We start from the raw sequence: 17776 nt of genomic DNA, 5'->3' as shown, positions 1-17776 counted from the left end.
GTTTATAGTTTCAAGGGCATATGATGAGTTTTAAATATATAAAAGCTCATCAATTGGACACTAATGTGTGCTGTTATTATTTACCAATTACACTTCTAAAACTGAAAAACAGTTTAGTTAAAAAACTCTTTTCAAGAAAACAGAACTGCTGCTGTGACCAAGATGACCACAACTATAATTCTGTCCCTCTTCGGCTCCTGTATCACATACACCATCATCAACTCCATCACACCCTGCAACTACCCAGTGCTCCTCCAAGAAGATAGGAATTGCCATGTGCCTAATCACCTCCAGGACCCTTAGGGTATCATCTTGGAGTGGCTGAAGAAACTGAGTATCTCCATTGACAAGGAGAACCCCCTACCTGGGGCTGCAATAAAAATATGTAGAGTGAAAAGGAAGTTAGGAAGGAGGGAGGGAAAATAAAGAACCGAGAAAAATTCTTTAATGGCTTCCCAGTACACTGAGGTGAAAAACTAACAGCCATTGCCACAGAGCTCTGGTTGTGGAACTTGAGTGTCATCCCTGGGGAAGAAGAGTAATAGGGACAACAGTCATGAAACCTTAGGTGATAATAATGGCGGTAACAGTAGTCATGGTAATAATGAAACTGCTGCTTTTTTTTAATAGCTATCATATACCCTCCTCTGGTGGCCGGGGAGCAGCCGGGGATCGAACCGGCGCTGCAGAGGCCGCGGGCAGCTTCGCAACCCCGCGCTCAACTGCTGTGCCACCAGGGAGGCCCATAGTGTCCTACATCTTGATTTAGGATAAGCTCCAGGACAGAAGACAGAAAGATGCAAGGAGAGTTGAGGTCGTCACAAAACTTTTCTGCAGCATCAGCTAAAATCTAAGGTAAGGCAAAGAGGTAAGTGAGGTGAGACAAAAAGGTCCCAGACCATCCCTTGCAGTGCTTAGATTTGCCCCTGCTGTAGTTAGGTCTAGCCACCGAGCTCTGATAGTACCAATGGCTGGTGACAATTCCCATGAGAGTCTCAGTGCCACTCAAAATTCTTTGCAGAATGAATGTTCCCTTATTTTTTTCATAGAACACCTATATTCAACCTTATGTATGTTTCTTAGAAATAATTTTAAGTGAAATAAACCAGACCAAAGGAATATATACTGTTATGATCTCACATATATTAACTACAAAGGAGGCAAAATTATTTTGTCCAAAGTCAGGAGAGTAGCTACCCTTCAGAGTGGAGAAAGATGTCTGGAAGAAAGACACTGGTAATTTATTTTTTGATCTGGGTGCTGGTTACGTGGGTATATTCAATTTGTTAAAATTTATCAATTGGGATAGGTATAATTTGCTGCATATATATTATACTCCCAACATAACTTTTTAAAAGGTAGGTGGCCTGGGCCAGGCCCCTCTTTCTCTCTCTCTCTTTTTTTTTTTTTTTTTAAAGATTTATTTATTTATGCATACAAGAGCTGGGGTATAGGCCAGAGATGTGGTGGGGGAGGGGTGAGTGTGTGTATGTGAGAGGATTCACCAGAGACAGAGTGGGGAGCAGAACAGGTGGACTGACTGAAATGCATTGCTGAGGGGACCAGTAGGCGAGACAGGAGAGGTCTGCTTTGCCATGTGGGTTGCTCCCTGGCGGGCTGCAGAGGCTGCAGATTGCTTCATAGTGTGGTGCTTAACCCCTTGCACCACCAGGGAGGCCCCAGGCCTCTCTTTTTTTTTTTTTTTTTTTATAGAGGCATGTTTTTTAATTTATTTATTTGTTTGTTTTGTCTGTTTGTTTGTTTATACATGCACTGGTACAGTCAGAAGTGCGGGAGGGTGAGAGAATTCAGCAGAGCCAGAGCAGGGAGCAGAGCAGGCAGAAGGACCGAAGTTCACTGCTGAGGGGAGCAGCGGGCGCAGGAGAGGTCCGCGCGCCATATGGGACCCTCCTCCGGTGGCCGGGGAGCAGCTGGGGATTGAACCGGCGCCGCAGAGGCCGCGGGCAGCTTCGCAACCCCGCGCTCAACCGCTGCGCCACCGGGGAGGCCCCCAGGCCTCTCTTGAGACCAGTTAACATTAAAGATGATTTCTAACCATTAATCTTTCTGGATTTAGGGCTTTGGGGCACTATTGGAGTACAGTGTTAAGAGCATAGACTTTGGCAATGGAAAGCTATTCTGCCATTTCCTCTCTGTGTACCCTTGGCTAAGTTATTTAAACTTGTTAAGATTCAATTTCCTCTATATTTCAGTAAAACTGAAAGAAAAAATTCAGTTTTCTCATTGTACAATGGTACAGTAACAGTACCTAATAGATAAATTGATGTGAGAAGAGATTCATGTATACGTAATAAAAATATAAAATCACCTGTGGAAATAAAATAATTCAGGCAAACAATCCTAAGAAAAGAGAAAAGGGAGAAAGGAGGAGTACACCAGGGCTTAAAACATCTCTGAGATCTTATTTCTTGAACAAAAAGTAGATAAATATGACAAAAACAATAAATTTGATAAAGTTTATGTTTGTTATATAAACCTCTCTATTTTTCTATATGCTTGAAATAGTTCTCAGTTTAAAAGAAAGCAGGAAGGAAAGCAGCGTGCAAAATATGTTACCTTATTTTGAAGGAAAAAAAGTTTGGATGAACAACTGCTGTTATGCTAACTAGAAATCAATGGCTTGGGTGGTGAAGGGGAGTATTGAGTTTTGTTTTGTTGCTTAAGGTTTTTTTTTCTACATACAAACAGTTTTCAATCTTGTGCTATTCAGTTTCTTTTCATTGCAGTAACTGGTTTACAACACTGTATATATTTTAGGACTACACACCCACATTTCTTCAACTGTATGTTACCACCCCACACCCACCACCAAAGTACTAAGAACTTTCCACCACAGTCCATTGGCCCCCTTCTGTGCTTTGTTCCACTCATGGCCTCAAATTTTCTTAAATGTATATGTTACTGTACCTTAACAACAACAACAAAATAGAGATTTTTTTTTAAGCTAAAAATTCAAAATGTATTGGGATCACTTAAAACAACTAACAGTTTAAAATCAAGGCGGTGGCTGTTGAGCTGGAAAACTTTCAAATTCTGAGGACTCGCTCTTCTTTCACAGCTGTGAATGGCTCCACAAAGGAGGTAGTTCTCACTGGGCTGAGAACCAAGTCCAATTAACCCACAAAGAATTAATTGGGCCAGTCAGAGAACATTATGCAAATAAGTGAATCTGTGCAAAGCTTCAGCTTTGAACACTGCACATTTAGAGACTGTTGATGTTGCTGCCACCTGCAGGCCACGTCTCTCCATTGCAGCTTCATGGAAATAACCCGGGGGTGTTTCTCAGTTGGATCCTCTGTGGGACACTGGGCTGGAGAAGGAATGACTTATAAAATGTTCCTTTTCCCCCTTCAGTCCATTGCTCTGCCACAAACACAAATTGTTGATAAAGGTTCCTAAGAGTGGGAACTATGACATCACATTGTCTGGGTTTGAATCCCCTTTTTGACTTGGTTAAATCAAATACCTATACTTAATACCTCAATGTCCTCTTCTATAAAATGGGGATGGTGATAGTAGTGCCTTTGTATAGAATGTCGTGAAGATTAAATCAGATCGTGCGAAGCATTTAGCACCATGACTGACTCATGGGGAGCACATAACAAATATGAGTAGCTGTTGTTGTTAGTGTTTCAGAAGCCTCTCCCATTCTAAATTGACAATTGTACCTTGACACATAGTTAAGTGCTCCAGCGGAAGCATAGTAAGTGCTCCACCTTTAGCACCTGGCTCCACCACTTATGGCTTGTGACCTTGGGCAAATGTTTTAACCTCTCTGAACCTTACCTGACCTCCCAGGTGGTTTTGGGTAGTACATGAAGTCATCTATACAAAGCACCAAGCACAGTGCCTGGCATGGAGTGGACAGTTAATAGATGGAGTGATGATTAATACAGGAATAGTTGCCAAGTAAAGATAAAGTTTGCACAGCTCAGGTTGCAAACAGGCCGGCCACAGATGGTCACTAACCTATAGATACTTTAGTTGAGTCGTCAGTGTTATATAATTTTTCAATGACTTGCTATCATTAATAACAGAAATTTCACTTTAAGTCCACTTTTTTCTTTTTCTTTTAAAATGTGACAATATGACAACTATCACACCATATCTGAAAGAACGATAGCATATAACAGGGAAACTTAGTTTCTGCCAAGGAAGCCAAGTACTGCTCCATGAAGAAATAACATGAAACTAAGATAAGGTTGAATAGGGGTGAGCACAATATGGAGAGTGCGGCAATGTTCCAAGCAGAGAGACTGGCAGTTCCGAGGCCTTGAATCAGGGAAGTTAGTGCCTCAAGGAAACTTCAGGAAAACCTGGTAGCTGGAGCACAGTGAACAAAGAGGTGGCGGGAAGAAGATGAGGCTGCATTAAGGACTTGAGAATTGTCATGAGAACTAGTGTAGTTCAAGGCTGGCTGCTGGGTGGGAGCCAACTGGTATTATAAACTGAGGTGTTAGGCGGTATTGGGTTGGAGGAGGGTCGGGGGAACAATTGGCAGCTAAGAAATAGAGGAGCAGGGCCTTCCTGGTGGCACAAGGGTTAAAGTGTCAGGGCTATCAAGCTATTGCCAGCCACTGAGGCATGAGTTTAATCCCCGGCCAGGGAGATGACCCACATGGCACGGCAGACATCTCCTGTCTTGCCCGCTGCTCCCCTCAGCAGTGTATTTCAGTCAGTCTGCCTGTTCTGCTCCACACTCTGTCTCTGGTGAATCCTCTCACCCCACCCCCATCCCGCACCTCTGGCCTACACCCCAGTTCTTGTAGGAATAAATAAATAAAATAAATATTTTTAAAAAAAGAAAGGAGAGGAGCACAAGGACAGAAGAGAGTCTATGTCTAGAAAATCCGGGCATACACAGGACAGCCTGTGAGATTTGGTCTGGGAAAGACACATTTTACAAGAACCAAGTTAAGTTAGACACCAGGGTGATATATTATATTCACTTTAATAGTGGGAAAATGAAAAGACAGCTTTGGCCAAAACTACATAACAAACAAGATACAAAGATAGATTCACAATACCTATCTCTGTTGTTCCTCGCATGATACTCATTTTCTCAAGGTGAATAAACTCAGCACCCAACTATATATTTTTTAAATATTTTTAAAAAGATTTATTTATTTATACATACAACACCTGGGATACAGGCCAGAGATGTGGGGGTGGGGGGGTGAGAGGATTCACCAGAGACAGAGTGGGGAACAGAACAGACAGACTGACTGAAACTTACTAATGAGGGAAGTAGCAGGAGTAATAAGAGAGGTCTGCTGTGCCACGTGGGAATCTCCCTGGCCAGCTGGGGATCGAAGTCATGCTGCAGAGGCTGCAGATTGCTTCACGGTGCGGTGCTTAACCCCTCGCGCCACCAGGGAGGCCCCCAACTATATATTTTTATTATTTTTTTTAATTTAAATTTCATTTTTATATTCCCCATACAATTACAACCCCCTTATTTTGACCCCAATCCCTCATTTCCCTGTCCCCCAGCCCCCATAGTGTGTCTCTGGTTCATAGTTGTTTGTTGATTTTGATATTTCTTTCTTATAGTTATTCTTTTTCCTGGTCCCTTATTTAGGTTTTCTAGATTCCTGCTATGAGTGAGACTATCCGGTACTTTTCTTTTTCCGGAAGAAGGGTTTTAAACAGACTTTCAGTCAGTGTTTTGCATGCTTTGTAAAGAGAACAGCCTTAAGACGCACCCAGTGGCTCACTTTGGAGAAGTCTCAGGGAATTAGTTGAGGAAAACAGCTGGACAAATTGACAGCCATTCAGGAAAGGCTTCACTTGTTCTAGGCTGTCTTGGAAGAAGAGTTTTGAGTTTGAGGGGTTCCAACTATATTTTTTAATAATACATTATGTTTATTGAGATCTTGTAAATGTTAGGCTCTGTGTTTATATGCATTATTATCTCATTATTTCAGTTAACAAATACAGTCCACCCAACATATTACGTATCAAGGGACTGTTAGATGCTAGGGCACACAGGAACAAATGAGACAGACATCCCCTATTCTGTGGGAGTTCACCAGCCAGAAAGGAAGTGAGTAGTTGAAGAAGTCATTACAGAGGATAATTGGCAGATAATACAGGCAGAATATAACAGCGGACCAACCATGGGTAGCAGGGAAGGATTTCTGGAAGAGGTGACAGGCAAACTGAAAAAACAGGAGTGAAAAGACAGTTTCAACAAAGAGAACAGTGCATAAAAAGCAGAATTCTTACACTCGCTGAATGAGATCGGTCCTGTGATTCTCTCCTCCTCCCTTAAACGAGAAAATTGAGGTTCAGAGAGATTTGTGATGCTTACCCATTGCAGCCAGGATGTATACCTGAATCTAAGTAGACCAAAAGTTCCTTCTCTCAGCTAATAAACTAGTATTGTCCTTTCTTTCTAAGGATCACGTGAATGGAATGGAATATTAACTGAGACGTCTGCAATGCAGGAAGTTGAAATCATGGCTTACAAACTGTGTAAGCATGTCTGTGTCAGGGTTAGCTGTCAATTTTGGAATGACAGCTATTTCGTGACACAGATCTTGTGCGAACGTCTGAATGGATTATGTTGAATGTGATTCAACAGCTATGTACCCAGTGCCTACTATGTGCCAGGAAGGGTACCAGGTACCTGTCAGAATTACAGAGATAATGAGACAAGTACCTTGGTACTAGGCTAAAGATTGTGTTAATTGCTAACAAATTAAATAACAAAGCCATAATCCTGGCAGTTAGAAACTGCAGGTAACTTGTCATAGCCACCAGATTTTGAGCATCCATCATGTGCCAAGCACTACATGGAGGTACCTGAAAACAATCATGATCATATCGAAAACCTAAAATCAGGTATGGAGCAGTTTACATGTATTATGTCTTTTAACATTCATGTTCATTCTGTAAGGCTAATATAGTATTAATGATACTAATATCACCCATTTTACAGATGAGGAAACTGAATTTCAGAGATTTTTACCCAAGATCCTAGAGCTACTAAATAGAAGAATTAGATTCAAACCCTGATCTGCCTGACTCCAAAACTTGAGCTTTAGGCTTTTGCATCACTAGCTCTGCAAGGAGAATCAGCATGTAAAAAACCCAGTGGAGTGTGATATGGACTGCATAGCTGGGCACATATCCAGAGAGGAAAAAGAAGTATCAGAGCTTTTAAAACCCTGCAGGGAAATAAAGAAACCTGGGCGGGGAGGGAGGACGACTAGTGATTAGATACTAGTCAGTTTCTAAAAGAAATCCCACCCAAAATATTTATACTATTCTTTTCTCATTTAATTCTGCCTAAATTTTTCTCTAGAATTACCTTTAAATTGACATAGCAAGGGCCTCCCCGGTGGCGCAGCGGTTGAGCGCTGGGTTGCGAAGCTGCCCGCAGCCTCTGCAGCGCGGGTTCAATCCCCAGCTGCTCCCCGGCCACCGGAGGAGGGTCCCACATGGTACGTAGACCTCTCCTGCCCCCGCTGCTCCCCTCAGCAGTGTACTTCGGTCCTTCTGCCAGCTCTGCTCCCCACTCTGGCTCTGGTGAATTCTCTCACCCTCCCGTGCTTCTGACTATACCCAGTGCTTGTATAAATAAATAAATAAATCTTTGAAAAAAAAATAAATTGACGTAGTAAGTTTTGCTTAGTTCAAAAATTTTGGCATCGGCCTCCCTGGTCGTGCAAGGGGTTAAGATGCAACCTATGAAGTTATCCACAGCCACTGCAGCATGAGTTCAATCCCCAGCCAGGGAGCTATCCACATGGTGCAGCAGATTTCTCCTGAATCACCCGCTGCTCCCCTCAGCAGTGTATTTCAGTCGATCTGCCAGTTCTGTTCCCCACTGTATCTCTGTGAATCCTTTCACCACCCCCCCACACCTCTGGCCCATTTCTTGTAAGCAAAAATAAATAAATCTTTTTAAAAATTTTTGGCATCAAGAGACACTTCCTTTAATTCCCATTTTATATCTATGTGGGAAAGAAAAGAAGCGATTTCATGAAAGTAAGTGTCAAGCAAACAAGTCATCCCACTAAGGGATGCAAACTGTGCTGTGCATAGTAAACTGGGAGAAAAAATCCCCTGGGCCACGTGAACATCCTCTATCCATGATTTATTTCTTTTTATTTATTTATTTATTTTTCTTTTGTTAATCTGCATTTCTTTTTATTATAAATTGTATTTTTATATTCCCCATACAATTACAACCCCCTTATTTTGACCCCAATCCCTCCCCTCCCCGCCCCCTACCCCCCATGAGTGTCTCAGGTTCATAGTTGTTTGTTGATTTTGATTTTTACTTTCTTATAGTTATTCATTTTCCTGGTCCCTTATTTAAGTTTTCTAGATTCCTGCTATGAGTGAGACCATCCGGTATTTTTCTTTTTCTCTCTGGCTTATTTCGCTGAGCATGATCCCTTCCAGTGCCATTCATGTTGCTGCAAATTGCATGTGTTTATCTTTTTTGATTGCTGAGTAATATTCCATGGTATATATGTACCACATCTTCTTGATCCAGTCATCTATTTTTGGGCATTGGGGTTGTTTCCAAAGCTTAGCTATTGTAAACAGTGCTGTTATAAACATAGGGGTGCAGGTGCTCTTTGGAATGGATGTTTCTGTGTCCCTTGGGTAAATACCTAAGAGTGGAATTGCTGGATCATATGGAATCTCTATGTTTAGTAGGTCCAGAAATCTCCACACAGCTCTCCATAGTGGTTGGACCAGTTTGCACTCCCACCAACAGTGCAGGAGAGTTCCTTTTTCTCCACAACCTCGCCAACATTTGTTGTTGCTAGTTTTTTTAATATGTGCCATTCTCACTGGTGTAAGATGGTATCTCATGGTATCCATGATTTCTTGTAGCTGTGGGCAGGGAGGTATGCAGCCACACTCCAGATGTTTCGATATTGCCAGAGGTGAAATCTGTGTAGTTAAAGAAGTGTCTGTGACACATAGACCGGGACTCACTGTCACGTTCAAATATATGATGTTTGCACTGTTGTGTTCATAGGAATGTTTGGGTTTCCAGCTGCTATTTACCCTTGGTCTCAACATAAAAATGCAAGGAAAAAACCCAATAGTGATCAAGTACCATTTTGTATGTACTATATTAATATCTCAACAATTCATTTAATACTGTAGAGATAAGTTCAGAGGGGTAGAAATATCACTGCAACTATAACAAATTACTTGTTATAATTACCCTATAGCTGAAAGAATAATGACAGCTATCATTTATTGAGTACATATGTGCCAGGCACTGTGCAGGGCACTTCTCATCCATTGATTTAATCATCGTGACGACCCTATTATAAGGGCAATGACCCACTTCACAGAGAAAGAAACAATTTCCCAAGGTCACATTTTGAGCAAGTGGCATCTATTTATGGATGTGTCTCTCCATCAATCACTGTAAATTCCTTGAGGTGTGGACTATAACTCACTCATCTCTGTACACCTAGTCTCTAACTAACATCATGTCCAGCATAGAGTATGCAGAATTCAGTATGCAATTTTGAATAGATGAAAGGACAAACAGTATTTCCCAAGATAATCAGATTTGGGTCTTCTCTCTTCAAGTCTGGTATACTTTCCATAATTACATATTGCCTGCCCTAATTCAGCATCCTGGGTAACCACTCACATAGCTCTTTCACTCTGGAAATTCCTTTAGGTGCTTTACCTACAAGTGTGATACAGTAATTCCACTTCTTTGTCTTTATCTTACAGAAATACTAACACAAGTATATAAGGATGTATTGCTAGGGCATCCACTATTGGTATTTCAGGAAAAGAATCTAGTCTTTTGCCTCACTGCACCTGAGTGAGCAAGATGAGTCATCAATAGCTCTACTGGAGCCATCTGAGAAAATTCAGCAGCGTATTTCGGTCTTCTGCCTGTTCTGCTGCCCCCTCTGTCTCTGGTGAATCCTCTCACCCTCTTGCACCTCTGGCCTGTACCCCAGCTCTTGTATAAAAGTAAATAAATCTTTTTTTTTAAGATTTTATTTATTTATACAAGCACTGGGGTATAGGCCAGAGGCGCGGGAGGCTGAGAGAATTCACCAGAGACAGAACAGGGAGCAGAACAGGCAGAAGGACTGAAGTACACTGCTGATGGGAGCAGCGGGCGAGACAGGAGAGGTCTGCCCCGCCATGTGGGAATCTCCCTGCCAGGCGGGAATCGAACCGGCACTGCAGAGGCTGCAGACAGCTTCACAATGCTGTGCTCAAACCGCTGCGCCACTGGGGAGGCCAAAAAATAAATAAATCTTTAAAAATAAATAAATAAAAATAAAATACTTCATAGGTAAAAAGCATGGGGTGACTCAGGGACAAAACAACATTGGTAAATACTGGTAATTTTTGAAGTTGGATGATGGGTACATGGGGGTTGCTGTACACACCCTTCTACTTTTGGGTGTGTTTGAAATTTTCCATAATACAGTGTTTGAAAAAGGGAAACAAATACAATTATCCTGCATACAAATGAAAAAACACTAATCCTTTCCCCAGGAGAGGCGGTAAAATCCTTGAGTGATGTTTACTCTTCTAATATCCAATAAATTAAATATCATGATGTGCAATTAATCATACTTAAATACTGATAAAAGTCAATACACCTTATGTTAAATGATAAGGAGAATGGGGCCTCTCCAGTGGCGCAGGGGTTAAAGACAGCGCTATCAAGCTATCGCCAGCCACTGCAGCACCAGTTCAATCCCCAGCCAGCCAGGAAGCAACCCACATGGCATAGCAGACCTCTCTTGTCACACCCTCTGCGCCCCTCAGCAGTGTATTTCAGTAGATCTGTTCTGCTCCCCATTCTCTCTGGTGAATCCTCTTACCTCTCCAACAACTCTGGCCTGTACCCCAGTTCTTGCATGCATAAATAAATAAATCTTTAAAAAAATGATAAGGAGAATGGAAAAAGAACAAAGATTTATACATATTTTCCTAACAAAAGTTTTTATTTATTTTATTTTTTATAGTCTAAAGGTCTTTTCTCCCCCACACCTATCATACCATGAATTCATAGGGAGTGGATTCCAGCAGCTCAGGATCCTTACGACTTGTTTCCAAAGTGAGCTTCTGTGGGTAAAGCAGGCTGGCACATTAGTTGAATCCAAGTAACTTTCTCTTTGGCTTCCTTTTTTCCCCAGTCATTTTCTTTCACACAATTCAGGAAGCTGTCTCAGATTTTAGCTTAATATGCCCAATACAAACATTAATTCTCTTGGCAGTAATCTTGCCCTGCACTTGTTTGTTTATAACAATGCCAACTGCATGCTGGGCAACATTATAGTCTCTTCCAGGTTTACCATGGTAACATTTGTCGGGCATTCTTTTGTGAACAGTGCCCTCCCCTTGATGTCCACAGTATCACTACTCTTGTAGATTCATATGTCTGTGGCCAGGGGAACAGCTCCATGTTTTCTAAAAGGCCTGGAGAATACATAGCAGGTGCCTCTCCTACTTCCTTTGTTTTGGTCATTTTGGTGATAAGAAGATGGCGGTTCTCAAATAAAATAGTATTCATAACAAAATAAATGTTTGGACTAAGTGTATTCCATACTAAAAATGCATTCATAGCAAAAATGGGGGGACACATCAGTACAAAAGTTCATAAATACAGAAAAGCAAAGTGGAAATATTTTTTTATCTCTTTCTAGTACATGCACACACACACATACATGTTTTTTCCTTTTTTTTTTTTAAAGATTTGTTTTATTTATACAAGAACTGGGGTACAGGCCAGAGGTGTGGGAGGGTGAGAGAATTCACCAGAGACCTAGCGGGGAGCAGAACAGGCAGATGTACTGAAATATACTGCTGAGGGGAGCCGCGGGCAAGACAGGAGAGGTCTGCCACGCCATGTGGGTATCTCCCTGGCCAGCCAGGAATGGAACCCATGCTGCAGAGGCTGTGGACAGCCTTACAGCACTGCGCTCAACCTGCTGCACCACCGGGGAGACCCCACATACATATTTTAAAACTGAGATCATATCAGGTATATTGTTTTATGTCCTCTTCTCACTTTAAATACTGTGAACTTTTTCCATGCATTTAAAATTTTCTGTGACACCATATGTACTTGCAAGGGGTTTCACTGTATAAATTGTTTCCTATCACTACTACAGAATATGTTGCTTCTTTCTAGGGTTTGTTTATTTATTTGTAATTGTGGATAATACAGCAAAGGTACCAATCTTTTTTTTTTTTAAAGATTTATTTATTTATGCATCCAAGAGCTGGGGTACAGGCCAGAGATGTGGGGTGTGAGAGGATTCACCAGAGACAGTGAGGAACAGAACAGGCATACTGACAGAAGTACACTGCTAAGGGGAGCAGTGGGCGAGTCAGGAGAGATCTGCTGTGCCATGTGGGTTGCTTCCTGGCCTGCCAGGGATTGAACTCTTGCTGCAGAGGCTGTGGATTGCTTCATAGTGCGGTGCTTAACCCCTTGCACCACCAGGGAGGCCCCAAAGGTACCAATCTTAACACTTTTCCTGGAATAAGCTCCTAAAAAAGGGAATTGTGGGGTCAAATCTTAGCTTCTTTGTAAAAATTAAAGGTAATGGATTCACAGTTCTCAGCTATCTTGTGCTTTTATTTATCCATATTCTTGTCCTCCTCCATTTTTTTTAAAGATTTATTTATTTATTATTTTTTATTTATACAAGCACTGGGTACAGTCAGAAGCACGGGAGGGTGAGAGAATTCAGAGCCAGAGTGGAGAACAGAACAGGCAGACCAATGAAGTACACTGCGGAGGGGAGCAGCGGGCAGCAGGAGAGGTCTGAGCGCCATGTTGGACTCTCCCCGGCGGCTGGGGATCGAACAGGTGCTGCAGAGGCTGTGGACAGCTTTGCAGCCCAGCGCTCAACCGCTGCACCACCAGGGGAGGCCCGTCCTTCTTTATTTTGATATTGAACTCATCCTTCAAGATCCTCTTCCAAACCTGAAGTCCTCAGGAGATCTGGTCTCACTTTTATAATAAGAGTGCCAGCTCCTAGAAGGCAGTGAACAGAAGTCTAATTTTGCTCTCAACCATGAGATCTAATTTCTGAATGCCTGAAAATAATTATCAGTTGTAGTAATCAGAGTTGTCTGGATCAGTGGTTCCTAAACTAAAGTTCTTCACATTTCCCTAGAGAGATTAATATGTGGAAAATACAGGTTCCTGGGATTACACCCCAAAGATTCTAAGTGGGTTGGTTGGGGAGATTCTGATGATCAACAGGTTTGACCAATTCTATTTTAGAAACACTTTCCCCACTTACTGTTACTTCTACATCCTCTTCATTGAATTACTATTTCCTCCCATTCTTCAAGTGCCATTTCTAGAGTTCCTTGAGACTGTGTATTTCAGGTGACACATGTCCACAAGGCTTTGCAATTGCTGCCCAAACTCCTTTTTCTATTTTTTTTTTGTGACCCAATGTTACTTTATTTTAAAAAAATTATGAAGATAACGAGGTAAACCCTATGTAGCATTTGAACATTATACATATATGAGATCATACATATTAGAATATTATTCATGAATATAAACACACACATATATGAAACCTCTACGCCAACAATGCCCACATTCAATTTAGACTTATTTTCCGATCTCTACTCTCAAAATTCTAGTTACCTTTATGAACCTTTATTATGAGTATGATTGTAATGGACAGATCTCTCTTATTCAACATGCTGCAACTCAGCTCTTTAACTTTCCATCCACAACAGAGCCTCTCCACCTTTCCTATGTCACACTCAATGATACTCCATCCACACCTACTAAAGTCCCAAACCCAGACGTTACCTTGATATTTCTATTTCTTCCACCCTCATCTAACTTATCACCAGATATCACTTTCAGCATCTGCATCACACATAATAACTTCTCTCCAGCTCCATTGCTCTTATTCTCATGTCTGAGCTCCATGTCTTTTCCTTGGCTACCAAGCAGACTTCTAAACTTCGACTCCTGCCCTGGCTCACTATAATCCAATCTACTCATTCTCCAGCAACCATGATCTACTGAAAACAATACTCAGCCCTGAGTATGTCTTTATAGGTCCTCTACACAACGACAGTGAAATACGGATGTTTACTGTGGCTGGCAAGGCCCTAAGATATGGCACTGCCTAAACTTCCCCTTTAATCTCTATACATAGAATCACGGGATCTTCTTTCAGGGATCTCAATGCATCAAATTCTTATCTCCTTCACTGGGAACAGCCCCTCACAACCTTCCCAAAAGATATTCCCTCTCTCTGAAATCTCCTTCACTGCATTTCTTTGTCCTCTCGCTCATGGAATTTATTATAATTTTTAATTGTGTATTTTTGAAGTGTTTATGTTTCCATTATCAGGCTCCTCACATCAGACTCAAAATTTTTATGAGGGCAGAGAACACATGTGTTCCTCTTACTTAAGAAATTCAGCAAATTCAGCAACAATCACACAGTAGGTGTTCAATAATAATTTCGAAATGAGCATTATTTTAATCATTTAAGTCATCCATTATGATTCTTAAACACTGTTGTATTCTGCCCTACTACTATATATGACTTACTGAAAGTTTCTTCTCATTTCAATAAAAGTCATCTTTACCTAGCCCTCATTAGATTCAAAATTAGGAGGATGGAATGCACTGGCTAACTTAGAAACTGAGAATGGAAAAATGACTGGAATGGAGCTGGTTGAAATACAACTTGCATAGATTTAAGGAATTTCTAATGTGTCTGAAGAGCTCTATGACACAAAGTATTATGGATCACAGAGGATTCAAAGTAAAATAAACATGTTTCAATCATTAGGAAGCTTACAATATTCTAATAAAGATTTCTCCCTAACGAAGAAAATAATACACAAATATTATGGAAGAAAATATGAAATGACAATTACACTGTGCGTGAGAAGCAGAAAGTTCATACTGGGTATTTGAGCTAGGTTGTAGGAGAGCTAGAATTTCAGTAAGCAAAAGGAAGGGAGGTAAAGACTGTGTGCACAAAGTACATTCACAAAAGAGAAAAGACAGACTCACTGAAGTATTGGGCACATAGAGTAATAACAGAGGCAAGAAAAATGGGTTGGAACACAGGACAAAATGGTCACTCCTACAATTTCTACTATGTAGCTCATGAGACTATGAGCTCCTTGAGGCCAAAGATTTCTATTCATGTGAACTCCCCAGTCCACTGCACTACTAGTCAGTGTAGAGTACATTCTCACAATGGTCTGTTAAACATCTATCTGTCCTGCTCACTTAGGGAACTATTCCAATGGATGCTTTCCCCTTGGGGAAACAGTGATCTGTCAGCAAAGTACACTGACCTATGTATGCATGCCTTACAATTTACAACCTAAAGAAATAATGGAATATAGTTATTATGTATATTTTCTCTCTTCCATGTTTATGATGTTTTACTTTGTTAGCTTCTTCAGGGTAAGAAATACCTATATTGAACTCAATATGTTAAGTGTATAGATTGTGTTTCAATGACTAAAAAAGCTTATCATATTTGCATAATTAAAGAGAGCTCCTTCATCAGGTGAAAGTTCTTCCCTAGTATTGTAACTCATGCCAGATTTACCCTCACCTACCCCGATAAATGAGTAAGTCTGCATTAGACAACGAGGATCAACGTTGAGGTTCACCCCAAGTTCTAGCCTATTCCTTTATTCTCCTCTGCAGGGTTCAACAAAGTACTAAAGAAGTATCTACATATTACTGCTTCTCTGACTCAGGACACCTTTCTTATGAAAGTCAACATTAGAGCAAAACATAGAATAAAAGGCTGCTCTGGTGAGAAAACATAAGGATTATAGATTTTTTTCAGCACTGCATGAAATACAAAATATAACTGACTTTGTAAGTAACAGGGATTGAAAATGTCATAAATTATATAAAAATAAAGTAAATTCATACTGCTAAATTATTAGGATCATCATGAAAGTCACTTTGACATGATGCATTTACATAACTGTGTACCTTACTCTGCACATACCAAGGTGAAGACTGACTTATTTTTGTTCTCTTTGGCTACTGAAATGCAGCTCTGATGACTCTGTCACTAAGTGGCTGAGTGGGTCTAAAATTGTCTCCCAATATTCCATCACAGCCTTCCACCAGTTCTGCTCCCTTAACATGCGTCCTCAGCCTCCGAAATTCTTCAATCTGTAGCTGGGATATGGTTAAAGGATATCGGAATAATATCCAGGTAACGCCTTCACTGCAAGGTGGAATGGTAAGAGAGCCTTCATACACCCAATAATCCCGCAGCAAAGGATCTGGTAATAAAGTGTTAGGATTAAAGCAAGGTATTGTTTTGGACTTCCCCTTATACTGTATATCCCGGAGAATTTCAGTCACAGCCTTTAGGCCCACATGCTCTTTTCCTATCTGAACAAACAAAGCGATGATGGCGATTCCATGTGGCTTCCCCACAGCCTCATCAATGCTTCCAAACAGGGTGGAGTTCCAGTGTATCAGATGGAGCCAATCCGCCGATCAGGAATCCCAAAATGGCGCTCTCAGAGTTTGCCGCCAGCCAGGAGCGGTGAAGCCAGGAGGCGAGCGATCGCGAGCCAGAGAGAGAGCTCCTTTTTCTATTTTAAAGCAAATTTCAGATATCATTCCATTCCGTGCTTAAATACTTTTAGGATGCATCTTGAAATTATTCAAGTACAACTGTAAGTTATCATCACTTGATGATGAGCTTCCTCAGACCTCAGAGAATAATTTCCTTGCTCCTGTAACAGGGTGGTCCCCAGGAAAGGGGGAGGTTCCCTGCCCCACCCAAGAGAGGGTGGAGCTGAGCAGGAAGAGAAGAGGAGAAGCTGCAGAAGAGACTGAGGAAGGAAGCAGGATGGAGCCAGAAGGAGAATTGGAGGAGGCGCATGGAGCCTAGAGAAACGTGAAGAAACTGCGCTTGTCTTTTGGTCGTGGACTGGGTGACACAGATGTGGGTGAGACCCGTGGGGAGGTGACAATGGCAGCTTTTATCTTGATGTTGATTTTGCTCTTTTCCTTCTGGGCTTGTCTGATTGTTTCTGACCCTTTGCTGTGGGTCCCCACTGGAAGGTGCTTTAGACTCATGGCAGGCTTTGGGGCCTTGCTCTGGGCCAATCCCATTTGGATGGACTTTTACCCACGAGGGGATGGGTAACTTTGGGTGCTTCACTTAGAAACTAGACTCTTTGCCTTACCTGTATTGTTTCCTAGTTTTATTAAAGTTCCTTCCCATTAAAGTCTCCTATGTTTTGTGTTGATGCGGCGGATGCCAGAACCCATTTAGAATAGGCAGGTTTGCGGGGTTTGGGCTGCCCCTCTCCCTGTCCTATAACACTCCCACTTGCCAAATCTTGTTTGGTAAATGTTAGAGTCCTTGGAGGTATCTTATAAGACTCCAGATATAGACAAGGAGTGTTCATCATATTCACCTGTTCCCACTTTGGCAACCAATATCACAGCCCAAGGAGTCTCTTGGAGTCACCAACTTTGATGTTCTTGCCAGTGTGTGTCCACTTCCAAGTAATAGAGAAATTCCTCAATATCCACATTGTAACAAAGTGGAGGGTCCAGTCTCTACTGGAGTCTCAATGAGTGGAAGAGATCCTTCTCCTCTACCTGGTCCTATTTGTCACCCGGGCCCCACAGTAGCTCTGCTTGAGACTTGGAATGAAACAGGAAAACAGCTTTAAGCTGCAGAGCCTCCTCCATGACTCAGATAAAGAGAGTGCAACTAATGTTAGCAAGACATCA

The 17776-nt window shown here is 41.6% G+C and overlaps 1 long non-coding RNA gene across 1 annotated transcript; it reads left to right on the top strand.

The window, feature by feature from the left end:
* The first annotated feature begins 711 nt into the window (after positions 1-711).
* LOC129145139 (uncharacterized) lies at positions 712-16476 on the top strand. Its single transcript, XR_008550260.1, has 3 exons — positions 712-855; positions 15707-15817; positions 16134-16476. It is a non-coding gene; the product is annotated as an uncharacterized LOC129145139 (long non-coding RNA).
* The last annotated feature ends 1300 nt before the right edge of the window (positions 16477-17776 follow it).

This window comes from Talpa occidentalis, unplaced genomic scaffold, assembly GCF_014898055.3.
Source record: "Talpa occidentalis isolate TD23 unplaced genomic scaffold, MPIMG_talOcc4v2.1 talOcc4.9, whole genome shotgun sequence".
Lineage (NCBI taxonomy): Eukaryota > Metazoa > Chordata > Mammalia > Eulipotyphla > Talpidae > Talpa > Talpa occidentalis.
The sequence above is the reverse complement of the archived record's forward strand: the minus strand, read 5'-3'. Positions and strand labels throughout refer to the sequence as shown.